The following is a 22,725-nucleotide window of genomic DNA, read 5'->3' as shown; positions in this document are numbered from 1 at the left end:
ATACAGAATTCTTGGCTGGCAGATTTTCTCTTTCAGTACATTAATCATACCACTTTCTTCTCTCCTCCATGGTTTGTGATTAAGAGGTCTGCACTTAATCTCATCAAGTTTCCCTAGTATATGCTTTGCTTTTCTCTTGCTACTTTCAGAATCCTCTTTTTACCTCTGATATCTGTATTCTAAATAGTAGGTGTCTCGGGATAGGTCTATTCAGACTTATTCTATTTGGGGTGTGTTGTCCTTCTTGGATATTGATATTTATGTACTTCATTAGGGTTGGGAGGTTTTTAGTCATTATTTCCTCAAATATTCTTTCTACCCTTTTCCATTTTCTTGTCTTTCTGGAACACCAATAGTATGAATGCTTTTGCATTTTGCATTGTCGTTCAATTCCCTGAGACTCTGTTCCATTTTTTTCCCACTAATTCTGTTTTCAAGCAATTCAAATCTCACCTGCCTCTAATGTATTTTTTATCTCACCCATGCTCTCTTTCATTCTCAAAGGTCTGTTATTTTTTCTTGCAGGCTTTCAAGTTGTTCTTTTTTTTTTTTAAGATTTATTTATTTATTTAATTCCCCCCCCCCCCCCCCCGGTTGTCTGTTCTCTGTGTCTGTTTGCTGCATCTTGTTTCTTTGTCCGCTTCTGTTGTCATCAGTGGCACGGGAAGTGTGGGCGGTGCCATTCCTAGGCAGGCTGCACTTTCCTTCGCACTGGGCGACTCTCCTTACGGGCACACTCCTTGCGCATGGGGCTCCCCTAAGCGGGGGACACCCGTGCGTGGCAGGGCACTCCTTGTGCGCATCAGCACTGTGCATGGGCCAGCTCCACATGGGTCAAGGAGGTCCGGGGTTTGAACCACGGACCTCCCATGTGGTAGACGGACGCCCTAACCACTGGGCCAAGTCTGTTTCCCCTCAAATTGTTCTTTATGCTTTCCCAATGTTGTCTTAATTGACAGGCTAACAGATAGAGCTCTCTGAAGACTCTCACAAAAATAACAGCAACAGAGTCAACAGCTATCTGAGGGACCAGCTTTAGGGTAAGCAGACCAGGACAGTGTTACACAACTCTCAGGAGGGCAAGAGACAGAAAGAAGAAGTCAAATTGACAAATTGTACAGTACCAAGCCCCCCATGGCATCTGGGAAGGGCTCCCCTCCCCCACCCCCAAGATATTAACCTGGGATAAAACCCCTTGTTCACTGAGAGGGCAACAGATATCTCCCTCCCTGTCCACTGTCTCAAGGGAAAAGGGACGGAATGTCAGGGTGCTTTTCTTCAGTGAATTCGGCCAGCAGAGCCAGCAGAATCTCCAATCTGGAGATTCAACACAGGAACACAGGAAAGGCAAGACTGAAACACATCTATGGAAAGGTAAAATGATCAACGCCATCTGCTGGTCAGTCTGGAAATTGCAGCGACAAAAACTGATCTCCATGCTCTCTGGATTCAACCCATGGGAGAAAATCTGCACCCCATTACTGAGTCCCTGGTCTGATTTTGAAAACTTAAGCTGGGAAATTTTAAAGACTGAGAATAAGATGAACTAAATATCAAAGAGGGGCTGTGGGAAAAAAGAAATAGGCAAGAGAGAGAAATTAGCCATCAGAGTAAATTCACCAACATGTTCAGATGCCTAAACATCAGCAAAAAATTACAGGCCATGCTAGGAAACAGGAAAAGATGGCCCAGGCAAAAGAACAAACAAAATATTCTGGAGAGATACAAGATTTAATACAATTAATCAGTGAAAATCGTCAACTCTCTTAAATCACTTCAAAGAATTTAAAGAGGATATGACTAAAGAAGTAAAGGCTATTAAGAAATACAGGCACCAAAGGCAATTTGGTGACCCAAAGGTGAAACAAATGAAGGTCATGCTCTCAATGGGAATTTGCAGAAAGAATAAGTTAAATACACAAAAAGCTATAATGCAGTGTAGATCTTGACATGGCAAATTGCCATGGGAACTCTGAGAAAGAGTAATAATAATTTGTGTGCACTGGATCACTTACTCAGTTCAAGGCCTTATGTTATTACACTGAAGAGTCACTACCAGATTATGTGGCAGGTACTAATATTGTTGCCATTGTTGCAATGAGGCTGCTGGAGCTTAGAGTAGTGAAATATCTTGCCAAAGGTAACATTTCTAATAAAGTAGATCTAGGCAAACCCAGCTCTGTCTGACTCCGGCAATGCAAATCTGAAGGATTATCCACTTGTGATTTAAACAAAAACTATCTAGCATAATGCCAGATATATAAAAGATGCTTAACAAATCTTTGTGGAGAAAATGAGGAAACAATGAAAAGAGGGAATTCTTAATCAAGATGACGTTGTTTTCTATCAACTTTTTCATCAGATCATAAATATATCTCTTTTGGAATTTCTCACTGGGATCTAATTTATTTTCACGTACAAAAGGTGTCTTGAGGTAGTTTTATATTTCTGGAGTAGTTCAAGTATCTTCATGAATATTAATGATAACATGAAAGAGCAAGCTGTTATAAATAGTTCAAAAATTTTAAAGAAAAAACCCATCCCATTGTAAAGCAATGCATATGTTATAACTGGGTGTCAATGGATTACCTTCAGACTTATCTCAACCTCTTATGTATCTAAAGATTGAAAAACTCTCAGATGTCTTATTATGTATGGATAATATATGCCATATGAATAAAAGCTAAAACATATGGGAGAAAATACTGGGTTTCTAGTACCAGAGATCATGAAAGAAAGAAAATAGGCATTAATCAGGGACTAATTTGTAACAGAATGGTAGAAACTTCATGGATTTTTCCAAAACACATGAGGAGACCTTAACTATTTTTTCCTAACCAAAAATTAATTTACAATTGAACTGGTGGAACTCTGTTTGCCTACTATGTTGCCTATTTTGAGAAAGGATAACTAGCTGAGTATGTATGAGGAAATTTTCCAGTATATAATCATGACACTAAAATATCTGGCAATGCCATGAAATATAAAGCACACATATTTTTAAAAAATGGACCTATTTTCAGGACTTTAGGTGGCTACTTCTAAAGCCTGACATGGGATTTATAAACTTTGAATCTTTAAATTCCTTAATATTTCTCATCTCCCCAAGGAGGTTCTTAAAATTCAGATAGAGGTAATTAAAACTTCCTAGAAAAATCACATTATATTTTTGGCAGGCATTTCTCTGGTACTAAAAATACGCTTTTGGAATGAAGTAATAAAAACAGATACAATATTTAAAACTTCCTAATTCTTAATACAACTAAGGCTAAAACAGTAATTTTCTTACTGACATAAAAATTTTGACTATTTCACTTCAAGGGAAATAGATTTTAAATGTAGACATATGAGATAGTTTTACTGTCCTTCTTCGAACTTCCAGAGTCTTTCACTAGCTGAAAATATTACTAAGTAAGTGTACTAGTCAGTCAATGGGGTGCTGATGCTGAGTACCAGAAGTTTGTTGGCTTTTATAAAGGGTATTTATTTGGGATAAAAGCTTATAGTCACAAGACCATAAAAAAGTATGTTACTTCCCTCACCAAAGTCTGTTGCCATGTGTTGGAGCAAGATGGTTGCTGGTCTCTGTGAGTGTTCAGCCTTCCTCTCCTTCCTAAGGCTCTGTGATCCCGGCTTCTTCTGATCTCAGCTGTAGGCTAGAGATCTATCTCTCTCTCAGGGTTTCTTTTCTCTGCAGGCTCAGCTGCTCTGCTCTCTCCACAAGGCAAGTTGTAAACCATCAGGTAGATGGTTCTTCTTTCCCCAGGGCTTCAGTGTCAAAGAAGAGACTCTCTGCTTCTACTTCTCCATGTTATTACTTCCTGTCTTTGATTGAACATCCATTTATATAGCCCACAAAGTGGGGAGGGGACTAAAACCAAGTTGCCCTAATGACATGGTCAAGTAAAATCCCTAATCCTGATTTAATAAAGTGAAAGTGAAACCTCTGAATCTAATATAATCTAATATGCCCAGAGGAACAGACCAGTTTACAAACATAATCCAGTATCTATTTTTGGAATTCATAAACAATATCAAACTACTACAGTAAGGAAAACATTTAGTTCTATTTCAATAATTTCACCATTGAGGGTATGGATGGGAAGGAAGGGTTGCATGGCCCTTGAGGGTTGAAAGATGGGCTGGGTCCAGTGGATGGAGTCTCATGGACAACACGTGCCACAGTGGAAAGACACAATGGAAAGACCTGGCAGCAAAGAGACACTGAGTGCCCTAAGGTGAGAGGTCATGGAAGAAAATGAAGTCTTTTTGGGTAGAGAAGACAAAGTGAAGAGAGTGGACTGGAACATGGAACTTTGCATAATTGCTGTTAGAGCTCTTTTACGTCCTTTAGACTTTTAGTCAACAAAGGGACACACTCATTTATGGTGGCTAAGCTTTCATGCAAATTTCCTATACAACACCTGTGGGAGAAATGTTTTAATTGATAAACTTTAATAAATTTTGACATTTTAAAATATCTTGCTTTAGTTGAAGAACCCAAGATGCCACAGAGGTATTAAACAGTAGTAGAAGCCTGAGATTTTGGTTCTGAATTTGGAGTCTTGTTAACAGCCCACCACCACTCCGCAGTGTCAGGTGCACCCAACATGGGTATCTTCAGTAAAATCTCTAGCTAATCTCCAGCTTCGATATACGACCAGCTATATTTTCCCAGTAGACTGTGGGAATATCCTCATATCAAAGCCTGATGACATGCAAGGTTTTCTTGAGTAAGATGGAAAGAAAACGATATTCAAGCTGTTCTTTGTGAACCTAATTCAAGATCCCCTCATGAAGTGAGTAAATAGGGATGTTTATGCCAATGGAGGTTATGATAGTAACTGTGTCAGATGTAGTCTAGCAAACACTGTCAAACTGATTACGTGGAGGGAAAAAATGTACTAAATATTGTTTTTGAAATTTGCAAAAGAAAATGCATCACTAAAGCAAAAACAATAAATAAAATAACTCCAATGGAAATAATTAAATTTTTGTGGGTAAAATATAAAATATTCTTAAGTTTTAATCTAAAATGTATTTGTGCATAACAATCATTGAGGTAAATATATCTAACATGTGTCTGCATGGAAACAGAAATATGTCAGCATTTCTGTATTTTAAGGATTTTCAAAGCAGAAAATGCAAAATAACCCTTTTCTCTATCTCTTTGTGACTCACTGTTCTTACCAGACTTAGAGAATTACTTGAGTAATATCTCCATTAGAGTTCTTTTCCTGAAGCCAGTTTCCATGATCTCCCTGGGTCCAGCTGCTGATGACTCACAGAGGAAGTGGTAGAGATTAGGGTGTATGGGGGGAGAGGGGAGTCAGAACAGCACAGAAATAAAGCAGATCAACCAACCATTACCTTTTGTGTCTAACAGAACAATGGCTTAACTTCTGTGGTTCAGAATGGTCCATCTTACTCATTTATGCTATTCCTGTTGGAAGGACCACCAGCAAACCTGGGAACCCTGTGGAACACACACCAGAGTCCAGGGCACATCTCAATTAATATTCCCCGCAGACTCAACTAGAACAATGAAGAACATCAAGCAGTTTAATCTCTGGCAATAATTCCTTTTGTTAGGTTGAGAGGTTTTCCCTTGAATTGGGTTTTAAAATGGGATTTTCAAAATTAGTTAGGTATTCCACACATTGTAAAACAGAGAGAGAGCCCACATTTTATAAACACTTGTGCAAGTCTAGATAGCCTGGAATAAGATCTGTGTGTTAGCTGGGGCATTGCTACTAGGCTTAATTTTTACTTTCTTGGAAATAAAATCAGTCTTTTATTAGGAAACAATTGTAACTAAGCTGCACAGGTGTTAAAACTCTTTTTCAATTTTCCTTAAAGGGTTGGAAATGTAAATGGGCCCTTTATATCACTCATTAGAATTAAATTTGATCAGGAAGTCTTTAAAAGTCTATGTCCTAAATTCTTAGCTTAGTTACTGATGAACTGGAGCATGGGTTTAAAAACTACAAGTGGGCAAATGTTTACGAATACGTATATATGTGTATTTTGAGGAATAAATTTTTTTTCAGGTTTTTTTTTTTTCATCTTTTATTTAACCACAGTTAGCAACACTGACTACTGTGGAGAGTAACTTCATTTTTTGTTGACCAGTTAAAAAATAAACAAATAAACATAAGATTAAAATCATCAGTCTATTTTGCATACCAGTAAATTATTGTAATTTTGATAATAATTAGAATACTGAGGGACAAGTTCTTCTGATTATTGGGTAAACAAAGGGAGTTGGTTGAGAAATTATCTTCAAATCATACAAATATTAAAAAGTTTAGTTGTAGTTTTTGATGATTTTTATTTCCCTGATAAAAGTAATGGCAATTTCTTTAGAACATCATATGTTTGAGGTTGTTTAAAATAAACTGTTGAGTGAGCCCCTGATGCTAATGACTATGCTTGTGAGCTGATAAACCTAAAATAAGAACAAGGCCTAGAGCAACATTGTGCCTGGGAATTCCCTCCTGTCAGCCTTCATGTTACTCAAATGTGGCCAGTCTCAAAGCCAAACTCAGCATGTAAATGCAATGCCTTCCCCCCAGCGTGGGACATGACACCCGGGGATGAGCCTCCCTGGCAACGAGGGACCACTATCAACTACCAACTGATGATGCAACTGGAAAATGACCTTATACGGAAGGTTCAATGCGGAGCGGCAGAATATCCATGTCTACATAAAATACCATGACTTTAAAATGCTGTTTGACCTAAAGTAAGGTGGAAATGGAAAGGAGAAATGAGTTTATATGGCTACGAGTTTCTAAAAAAGAGTCTGGAGGCTGGCAGAAGGATTGCCCTCATGCACAACTGAGCAGAGTCAGAGAGACAGATAAAGCAGATACAACCCCCAGATATTGGTTCCTGTGAGGGCTAAAGAGACCCATGGGAGTTATGGTCATGGCCGATGGGGTTAACTACCAGGGCAGATGGCCCCTCTTTGGAAATGGTGTTTATGTGTGATGAATCTGGACTCAGATGGGATCTCCCTTCATAAGACTTTCATGCTAATGTGCTGGAGGTGCAGTTAATGTTGGGGTTTAAGATATATTTAGGGGATTTGAATCTCTGGACTGACAATGTGATAGCCAGGTCCTGAGCCTCAACAGACTCCAGCACCTACAATCTGATCTATTGGACTTACCACACTCAGCTAAGATGGAGTTGAAGAAGGACAACCACCACACCATGGAGCCTAGAGTGCTTACAACTGAAAGTGGGAGGATTGCATCCAGCATCCATGTGGAATCTGAGCCTCCTCTTGACATAGAGATGCAATGGACACAACCAATCCAATGTCCACATAGAAGAGGTGGCATTGGATTGGGAAAAGTGGACATGGTGGACGATGGGTATGGGGAAAGGCAGGAAGAGAAGAGAGGTGGAGGCGTCTTTGGGACATGGAGCTGCCCTGGATGGTGCTTCAGAGGTAATCACCGGACATTGTAAATCCTCACAGGGCCCACTGGATGGAATGGAGGAGAGTATGGGCCATGATGTGGACCATTGTCTATGAGGTGCAGAGGTGCCCAAAGATGTACTTACCAAATCCAATGGATGTGTCATGATGATGGGAACGAGTGTTGTTGGGGGGGGGGAGAGGGGGGGTGGGGGGTGGGGCTGAATGGGACCTCACATATATATTTTTAATGTAATATTATTACAAAGTCAATAAAAAATAAATAAAAAAAATAAAAAATAAAATAAACTGTTGAATATTCCCTAACAATTTTCCTCAAAATATAATTTCATGTTTTATAATAATATGACGGAACAAATTATATTCCATTGAGTCTTGTGTATAAAATACATACCTTCTAAATGTTTGAAATGATTTGCAGATAGAACATCACGTTTTATTGGCATGATTACACTCTTATGGATATTTTATTTTGCACATATGAAAAATATTTTTTATTTTTTAATTCTATAAAATTTTTAATGTTAAAATATTTTTAAATGCTCTATTCATCTGATTGAATCAAAGAGATTATTTTAACAGTTTCACAAAATTTTAATATCAAAAATTTTAGTAATGATATTTTTTGTAGTTGGACTGAGAATATTTTATATAATTTTAATTTGAAAAAAATATTTAAGTGACACCATTTAAATGAGTCAGTATTCTTTATCATTTTGCTAGCATTATTTATTGATTAGCCTTTCTAAAGCTACCGCTGAGTAAATTGCAGAATCAGATAAAACTGAAAAATTAGACTCATACTCTGGGACACTGTACTTATTCACATCCCCTTTAGTAGTAAAAAGCATTTGAGAAATTTTCTGAAACTAGAAAACCAGCTCAATAAAATCTTTAGTTAAAGTGTATTTTGGTCAGCTATGGAGAAACTTGTCCTTACACTAGTACATCATTCACTGAAATTTAAAAATCAAACACCAAGACTCTTAAGGCATATTGCCTGTCTCTCGACTTCCACTTGCACTTCGTCCAATGGACTTAATATCTATGTGAATTGGTTTACCTAAAGCAACTATTAATCAGAATGTTCAAAGCAGCATTTAGAAAAGCATGTTTAGTCATCTTAGTATCCTGTGTTTACTAAGTCCTTCACATCCTCAGCCTGGTCTGGGTCCCAGGAGACCTTACGAAGCTTAATTAAATGTTTTGCCTCTGTCTACTCTTGACTGCCAGTGTCTCCTTTGGGAAAGAAAGAGAATTAGATGGACTTGCTTGTCAGCTGTCCATCCACTATGGCCAGGAAGGAATAAGCTCTCTATGAAAGAAGTTATAGAGGGGGGGGAAGTGAATGACATGACTGGGTAATAATAATGTATAAGAAGTACTGTGCTAATAATAGTGTTTGTTCAACAAATATTTACTACATACCCCTTATTGGGGCAGGGATTATTCTAGGCCTTTGTGGTTTTAGAAAGGAATGGGGCTGTATAAAACCAAGAGAAATTTTGTTCTATGACATTTAGTGGACAAAACCACTGATACATTACCTTTTTTTGGCCTACAAAGATGGCAATTGCGTACAGTCCAGGTATGTACATGTTTTTATAATAAAAAAGATAGTTAATAATACTACTACTTTATTATTATAACTTTTATGGAAATAATAACTGTATTATCTCCTACCATAGGATAATGCTCAAATTTATTCAAATACATGATTTTTCTACCTAATATACCAGCATTCTCCCCATCGTGTTTCTTTCAAATAACTTTGAGGCAAACATAGGTTTTTCACACTGTGGTCCACTGAACTGAGAAAAACACATTTTCTGTCCTGTACTTAGTACCGTACTTTCATATTTAATACAAGTACCTTAGAGAAAATGTATGTCCACATGGGTTTACATGTGAACTCAGAAGTGTACACTTTTACACTTGTGTGTTTGTGTGTTTAAGCTCATATACACATTTAAACACTTCACAGGGGCGGCAGACTTGGCCCAGTGCTTAGGGCGTCTGCCTACCACATGGGAGGTCCGTGGTTCAAACCCCGGGCCTCCTTGACCTGTGTGCAGCTGGCCCACGCGCAGTGCTGATGCGGCGCAAAGGGTGCCGTGCCACGCAGGGGTGTCCCCCGTGCAGGGGAGCCCCATGCGCAAGGAGTGCACCCCGTAAGGAGAGCCGCCAAGTGCGAAAGAAAGTGCAACCTGCCCAGGAATGGCGCTGCATGCATGGAGAGCTGACACAATAAGATGACGCAAGGAAAAGAAACACAGATTCCCGTGCTGCTAACAACAGAATCGGACAAAGAAACAAGACGCAGCAAATAGACACAGAGAACAGACAACCGGGGTGAGGGGGGGGAGGGGAGAGAAATAAATAAATAAATAAATAAATCTTTAAAAAATAAAAAAATTTAAAAAAAAACACTTCACAAACATTAGTATGTTGAATAGACAAAGTATCCACTGTCTGCCGGAGTGTCCTCAAAATATTACTTTGCTTGATTTGCCCAACTGCTTGCAAAATATGAGCTCTTTATTTATTTTTAATATACATACTGCCTATTTGTACTAGTATATTCTATTAGTGTATATGTACATATATTCACTGTATTGTAAAGTGTCTCCAAAAGTTAGAATGTCCATAGTAAAAAAATTTTTCAAACATCTATTTAATTACATTAGTGTTACAAATCTTATTTCTATCACTAAAACTATGTTTTTATCTTTTTTTGTATTAACATTCACAACTCAAAATTTCCTATTTGCATACTTTCAAGTATGCAATTCAATGGTATAAGTTACAATCAGAGTGTCATGCTACTGTCACCAACATCCATTTCTCCGATTTTCACCACCTCAAATACAAACTACACACTTGAAGCAATAATTCTCCCAACCTTTCTCCCTCCCCTCAACCCAGCCCCTGGCAGCCTGTATCTCTAGCACTCAAGCTATTTTTGATGAAAGCCATGACACTGTTTATTATTCACTAATTAAATTTTTTCAACAACGGAATATAGGTATTTATTTAAAACTCTAGTTTTAAATATAACTTATTTTTTTACTTGTGTGTAATGGCTGTCATACCTGAAAGAGGTAGACCTCTCAGATAAGTAGACCCAAATGAAAGAAGTGCATTATTGGCCTCTCTTACTAAACAGGATGCTAATTTTTCAATCCCATCTTTAATTATGCAAAGGTTTTGATTGAAATTCACCTGTTCTTGCATGATGAGTATCTTCAGCTGTATTTTCTTTGCAAGATTCTTACAAGTCACTTGTCAATTTGGAGAGGACTAGCTTAATTAAAACTAAATAATATAACCCACAAATACAGTTAACTATGTGCTACGCGGATTACAATGAAAGCAAACAAATGCCTTGATGCGTCTGTGGGTAACTCCAAGATCTTTTGGAACTTACTTCTTCCCTCCGAGATACATTACACATTGACACAGGAAAGCATGAGGATAGACTGTCAATTATATATTTTCTGTTAGGAAATTTTAATATATTTCTTATTTTTAGGTGAAATGCAAATGTAATTGAAAGTTTGAATATTGTGTTTCCATACCTCAAGGAATCATCTGCCTTATCCAAGTGGACGACCCTCACTTCAAAGATCATTGGACGCAATGAATGATGATATAAAATCTGTCCTCATGCATTTGAACAATACCCATTTATACAAGGACCAGTAGAAATCATCTGGCAGGGCCTCAAGAGACTTGATCCTACCTCATCGCAGAATTAAATGTGTGTGAAGCTATGGATTTAAATCACAAAGCTTAATAGGTAAATAAACATTAAATTTTTCCTTTATAAAATATAGATTTTTGTTAAAACATTGTTCCCTCATTTAAGTGAGCATGGAGAGATAAAAAAAAATTCTATCTAATCTAAAATAAGTACCTATTTACTATGTCCAATAAATGTATTCATAAATCCATCGCACTATAAGGCATATATGCATTACCCTATGAGCTGTTAACTAGGTAAATTATACTTGCCCATAGATTATAAAAATGCAATTTAAATTCCTAAATTGATTGTAAATTAAAGTGCTTCTTAGCACTTAAAAACTTCTCAAATTTGGAACATTTATGCACATTTTGTTTATTAAAAACTATTAAATTTGTTTCTAATTTTATCACCATGTCATAAGACATATTGTTATTATAATCATTACCATTAATTTACAAATGGCTGCGTTCAGATACAGTAAATAACTTTCCCCAGATCTTTTAGCTAAGTTAAATATTTTACTCCCAATCCATTCATCTGCACATTGCTTTTACAGTAAGGACTTCTACACATTAAATATTTAATTCCTCTAAGTTATCATCAATAGCTGCTGTGCTCACTCATGACAATTTCTAATTAATTTTAAATGGCATTTAATAGCCATTGTCCCAACAGCTACAGATGAATTAGAAGACATAATGCTTGTATTGTACGAAGAGTGGCCTGTGTAAACTCTCAAATTAAATCCACACTGCAGTCAAAACTCATTTGATGTTTGCATTTGTTACTTTGCAGACGAGATGGTCTCAAAAGGCAGAATAGGCTAAGATGTGTTGGACAACTCTATAAGTACAGTCTCAAGACTCTTGTCATCTTAGCTGTCCAAATTACTTCAACAGGACGCAGGGGAATTTAAAGGGGAGAGATGACATGACAAACAATTATATTCTAACACTCTATTTATAACAATGCCCTTTCAGATTATTGTTCCTCTAGACGACACATCACTGTAATCCCAGGGATGAATCAAGGGACTTAGAGTTAGATCACGCACAGCTTGTAGGCAAAGAAAATAAAATACAAATGAAGAGCTGACATTCAGGAAATATAGAGCGACTCAAGGATAAATTCAGCTGGGATGAGCTTAATTTATCAATGTCAATAACAACGGTGAACACATCGCAAGAATACATGCATATTAATTGAAAATAATTCAGATTAAATCACTGTAGTTTGACATTTTGAGAATGGCACTTTATCTTCTCAAGAAAAAGAGCACTATAAAATCTTTAATCTGAAAACACATCTTAATTGCATGTTATCACCTCCTAATTGCTTTATATTATATTAAACATTTTGCTAATTACTAGGCTGATCATGGTGCAAATAGCTTGAGGCAAGAGCGAACACTCAGCTGATGACTACTGGGCACGGGAGGGCCTGGAGGAAGCTCAGCGTTTGGTGGATTTTTGAGTTGGATCTTCTTCAGGGGGCATCAACGTTTACTTCAGGTCTCTGGTGAGATAAGAGATAAGGAGGCAACGGTGAAGAGCGGAGATGTTTTAGTTCAGCTGTCAGATTGTAATATTGTTCTTGGACGAAGGTTGCTTTTTTCCTACTGTAGCAGATGTGTTACTTCAGACTGTGATTGTGTGGCTTCATGATAAAGACAGATTCAGAGAAAGAATTAAATTTAGTTTCTAACCCTGAATTTTGGTACTTTGTCAAAATAAGGCACTGCTATATATCTGCTCTTTATATGAAAACTGGGACCCCTATGTAAAACTTTAGTCTTTATTAGAATTTGGAGTACTTCAAAATAATGAGATATTTAGAATATGTAAAATGAATGTAACAGGATGGCAAATCTTTTTCTGAGGGAAAAAAAAATAGCCAAAATAGATTAAATTTCCATGTCATAAAAAATACATGCAAGCAAATAATAACAATAAGGCTTGCTATTAATAAATGGAAAAAAAACATTGAAGAAATGAAATGGCATTTTCAACAGTATGCTTGTAACAGTTTTCTTTTTTAATCTTTCTTCTCTTTGTCCTCTTCCTCTCCTTCTTCTTAAAGATTAATGTCTAATGTTTGCAAAGATCTAGGGAATTCTGATGATTCATGTAATATTCTTCAAGAGGAAAATTTGCCAAGACACAACGAAAGGCCCCAAATGTTCCTGTTTAATACATCTATTCTGCTTCTAAGAATTTTTCTTATGGATATTTAAGGGAAAAATATGTTTTGGAATGTTTTATATAGTGATCATAGTATTATTAATGAGGTTAGTTACAGAAAGAATGAAACAATAGAAAATTATACACATCAGGATAGCCATTTGGGGTATCATTATTCCCATTTTCCTCTTTCCTGGAGCATGACAGGATGCATCTCCCCTCCTCTACCCCCTTGAAGTCAGGTGAGTTCCTGCAACATTCAGGGAAACTCACACGACACTGGACAAAGCTGTGTGAGCGAGAAAATACGTTTTGTGTTGTCTTAAGACCCTGAGATTTAGGGATTGCTTGTTATCATGGCACAACCTTTCTATGCTGATAAATATATTGCTGTTTTTGCTTCTCCATAATTTGGTAGTGGTTTACAGAATACATCCTACTTAATAAATAAAAATTATTTTATAGACATATATAAAATATTTATAATATAAAAAAGCACTTATTGTCAGGAGAGAGTTATTGGGAATAAACCAAATGGTGTAATATGATGTAATAAAACAAATAGTTTAGTTAACAGATGAACTTTTCAAATTACATAAAACCATCCTTTATTTTCTCCTCTACCTGCTTTATTTCTTCTCTCCGTTATGTATGTGTGTATGTCATCTAAGCTCTTTTTTCTACTTTTGCTGCTGCTACATGTTTTTGCTTCCACTATTACTGATATAATTGACACTAAAAATCTGTCTCGTTAATACTTTGTGATGACTTTTGAAAGTGTTCTCTGATTTCTCATATCTTTTGTTGATTTGGTGACACTCTGGGTCTGGTCTGTTGACTTCCATGTTGTCATTGATCTTTGTTTTTAATTTTCCAACAGGTAAAAATGTCATCATCGATAAAGAAAGAAAAGAGAAAATAATGAAGGAAGAAATAAAATGTTAAGAGGGAAACTTATTGATTCCTCTGCCTTTCCCTGAGTGATAGCTGCCTGATTTTTCCCAGGTACTTTATTTTTTTCTCTCTTTATGCTAATAGTGTGTGCTATTGTGAAAAGGTCATTTTTAAACATTGACCTCTCCGTGTTTTTAATTGTCTATAAGACTTCTTAATTTTCTATAAAGAAAAAAGTACCTAATCTAAGATTCTCATTATTTTGTTTTTCTCCAAGCAAGCAATTTGTTGTCCTTACATATGTCAACATGTATCGTTGTCTGTCTCTGGTCCTAAGGTGTGGGTCCAATAGTGTTTAATCACTTGACATTCTCCATTATATTTCATTTTAAAGGTAATTGTAATGTTACAACATTGATTGGTTATAAAGATTAAATAAACAGTGCTCAGTCCATGATGGATTTCAATAAATACTAGTTCTCCTTTGCTTCCTTATCCACTTTGTTATATTTATTTATTAATATATTAATATATATTATTATAAGAAATTGCTTAGAAAATTATTTTTTGTATTCAGTTAAGTTTATTACTCATTTAAATAATTATTAAATTATTTCTTTCAAAACATCACTCTGTGGTGTTTCCTTATATCCACATCTTTATAGTAGATACTGTGTTTTGTCCTCCCTTTCTCCTTTTACTTCTTTCTTCCTTTTAAAACACAAGCATACTGTCTGAAATTCTCTGGACTCCTGTACTGTCTAAGGTTTGGTTTCAGCTATTTGGCATACCAAATAATTAGTCATAATTGTGTTGAATCCCTATTTCTCTCTACTGAATTTTCCTTCAGGTATGTCTAAACTTAAATGAATGGAAGTCCTCTGGATATATTTATTTTAATGCAAAGAATTGCTGTTGCAGGAGACATGGACCCATCTTTCAACTTTGCCCTTTTTAACTGACTACCTCACCACAGAATATGGAACTTTCTGGAGGATTCCGTTTAACAAGTTTATTTCATATTCTCAATACTATGGTGCACATAATATTTGTTTGATTATGTTATCTCATCCATATTCAAATGTAATATCACAATAGCTAGTAATTCCTGATAGAAATGATAGTAAGCAGTAAAATATGGTCCATTAGCTGCACTTCAAATATATAAATATAAATATATGTGTATATATTTGGTTAGTAATTTTAATGATAATATAAATTACATTAAGTGTGTACAGCAGCAAAGGCTATGTCTTTCTGAATGGATGAATTTTCCTCAAAGACGCTGATTAGTTCTTTTTTCCTAATGAAACTTTTCATTTAGGCAGAAGTTACTTCTCCATGCTTCTTTCTTGCCTCCTTTTCTGAGAGTTAAAGCTGTTGCCTGGCTTTTGGAAAGGAAGAATAATTTTATTCACATTAAAGAGAAGCTGAATCTTTTCTACCTGGCCTGAGAAAAATACATAAAGATTTAGTTAATGTAAGAAAATGAAGTGGCTTTTGAGCAATAATACAGTTATTTCTATAATATCATGTAATTTTAAGATTGAAATGAACTTAGAAACCATCTAGACATTTTCATTTTATACATAAAGAAGATGAGACAAAGAACATGTAAACAACTTGCCTAAGACATAAAGTAAAACAGAATTATTTAGGCCTGACTATTTAATATAGTCACCGATTGTTTTACTCATCCTGCACTATCAAACAGAGGGCGCTGGCCCATTGTCATTTCCCTCTACTGATATAACCTTTAAGATTCAGAAACCAGCTCAGGGAGAACAGGTTGGCAATACAGATGGGAACAAAACGTCAGCAATTATTCAGACAGGTGAGGCGGCACAGACTAAAACTCAAATTCAATGTTTTGTTTCAGGCTAAGAAACTTTTGATGACCTTAATTTATAGTGGTTTTACAGAGGTCTACGAGTTATTCCAGTGTTTGGGGTCCTTTTTCTTTTACTTTGTGGCAGGTATGTAAATCAGTATGCTAAATGGTATAGTTTTGCTTAAAGCCTAAAGTAAAATTTTTCTCAATTTTAAAAGCCATGTAACCAGTGTTTTCCTACTGCTGAAGTCATTTCTCTTTCCTCTTAAATTGGAATTTAATCTTTCAGAAGCACTACTTTCATTCTGTCAGAATGAAAAGTCAGAGGTCCCCATTACACACAGTAGAACCCAAATTTCCCCAGACCACAACCAGCCCATGGAAGCAAATGAGATCACATTAATGTTAATAACTGAAACCTCACTGCCTCTGCCCTCACGTGCATTGCACAGGAACCAGGCCCCTTGCAAAGAACACACTCCACCCAAGTATTTCCAGGAGTCCCCCGAGGGTGTTTCAGTCTTGCTTAAGACAAGTGCACTCCCTGGACATGGCCGCTACCTTGCTCGTTGTGGTAGCTCTCCCCTGCACATGCCTCTTGCTTCCTTGACTCTGCAGATGGAACAAACTCTCAGTTCCATTGGGCACCACAGGAACCCAGATGCTGTGGCTGTAATCCACAGTCTCATCCTCAGATTAGCCCTGCTCCATCATCTCTGCCCTGCTCCTTCTTCTCCTGCTGGGGACCACTGCTGCGTTAAAGACCATAGAAACCTCTGCAATGCAGGCAGGAACCGTAGATGCCCCCAGGCCAACATTACTCCATTGGAGAATGGCCGGTACTGGGCACCACTACCAAAGTTCTACCACTGCTCTGTACCCAAACCTGTGCAGGGTCTTCCAGTAAGGAGTGTATTAGTATCACTGCCTCTTCCTTACTGGTTTGTAAGGTTTCCTTTCCTTCTTTCTTTTTTTTTAATTTAATTTAATTTTTTAGAGTGGACAAGGGTGGGAAAAAAAGGAAAATCATTCTGTATTTATATCAATAGGAAACTCCTGTTTCCTTTGATACTGACCAAAGAGCTCCACGGTACTTGCTCCAGGAGTGGCAACTCGCTGCCACTCGACAGTGCAGGTTCCTGCTGGTCAAGCCTGCAGGTTGAGTTTTCAGAGATGCTCCTCAGTTTTCACACCAGTGTCTACAGCCCATGTCTAACTCTCGCCTAGAATCTGTCTGAGACCATCTGCACTGAGTCAAGTCCCCATATTTGCCTAGCATCCATAATTTTGCTCACTCTTACCTGTTCAGCCCCATGTGTCAATCATCTATGTTACAGACAGTTCTGACCACTGAGGTCTGGTGTCGGTTGTCCATCAGAGCAGTATCTGATTTTACCTGAATCAAAGTTGCCAGCGGGCTCAACACTTCTTTGTAGTATCTAAAATAAAGGGGCTCATACCGGGGCATTCATGCCTCTTGTGTTAGGTGTGGAGATTTCTTAGGACAGATGGTGGAGGTAGAGTCAACAGCAAAGCCCCAGCAAATTACCTTGTCTCCTCTATCTCTCTTCTCTCTCAACTAGGTCATCTCTTTCTCACCATCCTGTGTTAAGCCTGGGTCTCCCAGGCTTCTGATTTCTACATTAAACTTGTCATCTGGCCTCTCATACCTTACTCCTTTCTTATACAGAGCTATTTTTAAGTCTACCTTGTATATCTTCTACTTATATATCTTACATATCTTCTAATTGTATATCTTCTACTCAGCACAACAGATACAAGAACTTTCCCTTCTTAAAACTCAGTGTCCTATCTCATTTTGCTCTTTGAAAGAATTTTACACTCTTCTATACTCCTCTTGGATAAATGGAGAGGTACCAATTGAATTTGTTATAGCATCTGGCCTGCTTATCCCCATGAGTCAACCAGCCTCCATTTTTTTCTAATGGGTTTGGTGAAACTCTAAAGCCCTTTTTGGGGGAACTTGCTTTCCTGCTTGGCCTAGGGATGTGGATATTCTGTATCCTCTCCACATAGCACTTCCACACTCCAGCCAGACAAAGAGCTTGTAAGCATCAGCTGCAACCACTTGTGATTTTGGGGGGCACTGGGAAAAGAAGTCTTTTGGAATGAAAGCTTTCCTAAGCCTGGTCCTCATCCATCTAACCCAAACTCACCGGGGAATGATTCTTAGTGGAAGGACACTGCTTCCTTCATACAACCTCTCCCGCAAGTCTTCCTCCTGCAAAAAGAGGGCTTAAGGAGCATGCTATTCTTTATTTCCTCTTTGGTCCAAATTAGCTAGTCATGTTGGTCCCTCAGTTCATATCCCAGCAACGATGGCATGCTAAGAATCTCCTCATATGCAAATACTCTTAAGATAACCAGTTTTGCCATAATTAAAACAAACAAGTGGATATTCTTATGGTACCTACTTCTGAGGAAATCTGTATTTGTTCTATGATAACTGCTTTCTAAGACTACATTATATATTACTTTTGAACATTTGCTCATTTACTCTTCTACAATGCTCTGCCATAACATATTCTTATACCATAAATACTGCAGCAGTTTGATATTTTTTATGAATTCCAAAATGAGATAGTGGATTATGTTTGTAACCTGGACTTTTCCCCTGGGCATTAGAGTGTATTGGGTTCAGAGGTTTCACTTTTACTTAATTAAATAATGATTAGGACTTTGATTGTGCCACGTCAGTAGGACGTTGAGTCTCCACCCTCCAAGGGAGTGAGGACTCACAGAGAAAATGACAAGGCAGATGAGTTAGTTGGAGTTTTGGAGCTGGAGCCTGGGGAAATAAACATGGAGAAGCAGATGCAGCAGGGACCCCCAAGAAGGGAGATGAACTGTTAGACTGATTGTCTATACCTGGCTTTGTGGAGAGAGCAGAGCAGCTGAGCCTGAAAAGGGACAAGACTTAACCCATTCGACAGCTGATATTGGAAGAAGCTGGGACCATGGACCCTTATGAGGACATGGAAGCCTGAATCCTGGCAGATGTCAGCAGCCATCTTGCTCCAACATGTGGCAACAGACTTTGGTGAGGGAAGTAACTTACACTTTATGGCCTGGTATCTGTAAACTTCTACCTCAGTTAAATACCTTTTATGAAACCACCTGATTTCTGGTATTTTGCATCGGCACCCCTTTGGCTGACTAATACAACTATCAACACTTCGAGTCTCATTTCTTAGTTTGCCAGAACTACTATAAGAGACACGAAAAGCTGGTGGTCTTAAACAACATTATTGTCTCACAGATTGGGAGGCTGGAAGTTCAAAATCAAAGTATCAGCAGACATGCATTCTTTGAAGTCTGATGGTTGCTTGCTGGCAATCAATTTCTGCCTCTGTTGCATGATAATCTGTCTCTTTCTGTCTCCGCCTGTGGCTTCTAACTCTGTGACAAAATTTTCTTTGCTTTGGAGGACTCTAGTATAGGATTAAGACCATCCCTGATTCCATTTAACCTCATCTTATTAGGTCAAAGGACCTATTTACAAATGACCTCACTCCCTGTAGGACCAGGGGTTAGGGTTTCAGCATGTCTTGTGGGGACATAACCCAGTTGCCAATAGCTCAGGTATTCTGTTTGAAGTGTTCCTATAACTCTAGCTCCCTTCCTGTGTTTCCAATAGTAACTATTAATTGTACACATAAACAATATTATATAACAATTATAATAGCTCCCCTTCACTTTTGAACTTTATTTATGTCCTTTAATGGCACCTTGCAATATTTTTTCAGTATTGACCTAATTTGTGGTTTAAAGGATTAAACCATGGCAATTATTTTTGGCAAAATTAAACAATATCTCGTAATTCATCTATTTTTTTTTATGTTAAACATGGTCCTTAAAGTCAGAGGAAGTATATCTTCATTTTACAGTCATTAATAAGATATTGGTTAGTAATATATTGGGAAATCAATTCTGAAAAAAAGAGGACGTATTCAAGTTTAATATCTTATGCTTGATAGCTGAATAATTAATAAGTATTGAATAAGTACTATGTCCCAGTCAGTGTGGCAGGTGCTGAGATACAAAAATTATTGTCAAGGTCTGTATCGGAAAGCAGCCTCAATCTAGCAGGTAAGAGATTACAACCACTGTACATTGTTGAGGATAAAGATAGGAAGAAAATAATGACAAAAGCTGAATTAAAGAAGCTGTTTCATTAAAAGAGTAAAAAAGATGTGGTAGTGAAAATGCAAAGGGGCACTTCGCAATGCATTTTCTCTAATGATTCTCTGATGGTAAGTTTAGATCCTAAGAGGATGGAATAACTGATTCTTCTCAGTAATTACAAAATGGCATCCTGTCTGTAGAAGCCCCATCCCAACACAAATCTAGAGGCACTTCTGGCAGGCTCTGATAATGCTTCTCTCCACATCATTGCTGCCATGTACATGACAGCCATTTCATGCTCAGTACAGGCACTGCAGCCTTAGAACTTTGATGCAGAGCTTTTAGTTAGTAGAGCATATGATATTTTTCCATATCACTCTTGACAATATAATACCACTAGCCTTTAGAAAGGATGATATAGGATACAAAAGCAGCTTTTGGGGGTGCCTTTCTCCAAGGGCTTCCAGATATTTTGTAAGCATGCAGAGAAAAATAACTATTAATCCATACAATGCAGGGAAATACGTAATAAATAAAACAGGATACAATTTACTCCTTAATACTTTTCCCAAACTGGAGAATCATAAAGAAAAGTCAATAATAAAAGCAAATTGTACTTTGAAAGTTTCCGGGGGTGATGACAAGAAATAAAAAAGGAAAAGGGGAAGAGAAACTATAGGATGCATATGCTGGAAAGAATAAGGAAGTTCCTTGATAAACTTGAGCATTCTTGGAAGTCTTAAAATACTTCACTGGTCTGCAAATGAACACACGCAGTTAACATCTGTGGACAGTTATGTGGTAGGTGTTTTACAGATTTCATATAATCACATTCAACATATAAGTATGATGATAATAAAAATTTTAAGACATAGTTTTAACTCTCTTCCAGGGTAGGAGTCCTAAAATTGTAATTCATAAGCCAGTCCATTCTTCTAAGTATAGTTATTGCTTTTTTTTTTTTTTTTTTGCATACCTATTATTCAAGTTTGAATAAGCTACAATTCAGATATTACTTCATTTGGGAAAAGAGCTATGAAAGCAAACTCTCTGTTGGTTCTCATTCCCTGGAGGAAAGAAACTTGTATACAATAATTCTAAACACACAGACAATCTTATTACCAGTAAAAATGAGAGCAGTGTTTTATCTACTTTCAATTCTTTGATTATGTCATCGATTTGGACACAATCTTAAAGAACATGTAATTCATCATCATACACAAGTTTGAAATAATAATGACAGTCAAAATTCCCCAATTGTTACTATGTGGGTACTTTTTAAAAAATTCTCATAAATTTATATTGTAGATATTATTGTTTAATTTTACAAAGGAAAAATGCATGCTAAAAAGAGTGATATGTAAATTAGCCAAGGTGACACAGATACAGGTGGTATCGTTGGGCTCAGATGTCCCCAAAGTTCTTCCCTTAAAAACTATATAAGAAAGTTTTTAAGGGAAGACCTTTGCAGTTGTGACTCAAGGGATAGGCCTTCTGCCTACCATACGGGAGGACCCAGGTTCAATCCCTGGGGCCTCCTGGTAAAAAAGAAGAGAAAGTGTGCCTGCGCAGCGAGCCAGGGCCCACCTGGCAAGCTGAGTACCCACATGGTGAGAGTGCCTGCACAGTGAGCCAGTGCCCGAGCAAGTGAGTCATGCAGCAAGAGGATGACGCAACAAAAGAGAGACAAGGGGAGAGTCAAGATCAAGTGCAGCAGAAACCAGAAACCGAGGTGGCAAAGCTAACAGGGAACCTCTCTCCACATTGAAGTCCCCAGGATTGAATCCTGGTGAATCCTAGAGGAGAAAAAATGAGAAGACCAAAAAGAGAAATAGACACAGGAGATCACACAGTGAATGGATACAGAGAGCAAAAAACAGCAGGGTGGGGGAGGGGAGGAGGAAGGAAGGGGGGGGATAAAATAAATAAATAAATAAGTAGATAAATCTTTTTAAAAAACAAAAAAGCTATATCATCCTGGGAGTGGATGTAGCTCAAGTGGTTGAGCACCTACCTCCCATGTATGAAGTCCTTGATTCAATCACGTGTATCTCCTAAAAAAGCCAAATTATCAAAAAAAATTTATAATCCTTGACAGGCAACCAAGAGCCACTGTTTTTAAGTATTTCCCATGACAGGAAGCTCATATTGCATACAGTATCATATTTGAGAGCAGTGATGAACATTAAGATTTTCCTCCTAGCATTAATTATATAGCTTTTATCCTCTTCACTTTCACTCAAGTTTCTTATCAGATCTATGGAGTTACTCAGATTAATCTTCCACAAAGTTATCTTTTTAACAACAGCAAAGGGTTAATGAAGTTTTTACAAAATCATGTTTCTCTTTTTTCCTGGAAGACTTATCCTTATTTTTTTTTTCATTTGTTTCCTGTGGCAAAATTCAAGGCTTAGCAAAATCATATTTTACCCTGCTTTTAACATGTTCCAGTTCATAAAAATTTTCCTTAAGTGTA

This window comes from Dasypus novemcinctus, chromosome 4, assembly GCF_030445035.2.
Source record: "Dasypus novemcinctus isolate mDasNov1 chromosome 4, mDasNov1.1.hap2, whole genome shotgun sequence".
Classification (NCBI taxonomy): domain Eukaryota; kingdom Metazoa; phylum Chordata; class Mammalia; order Cingulata; family Dasypodidae; genus Dasypus; species Dasypus novemcinctus.
The sequence above is the reverse complement of the archived record's forward strand: the minus strand, read 5'-3'. Positions refer to the sequence as shown.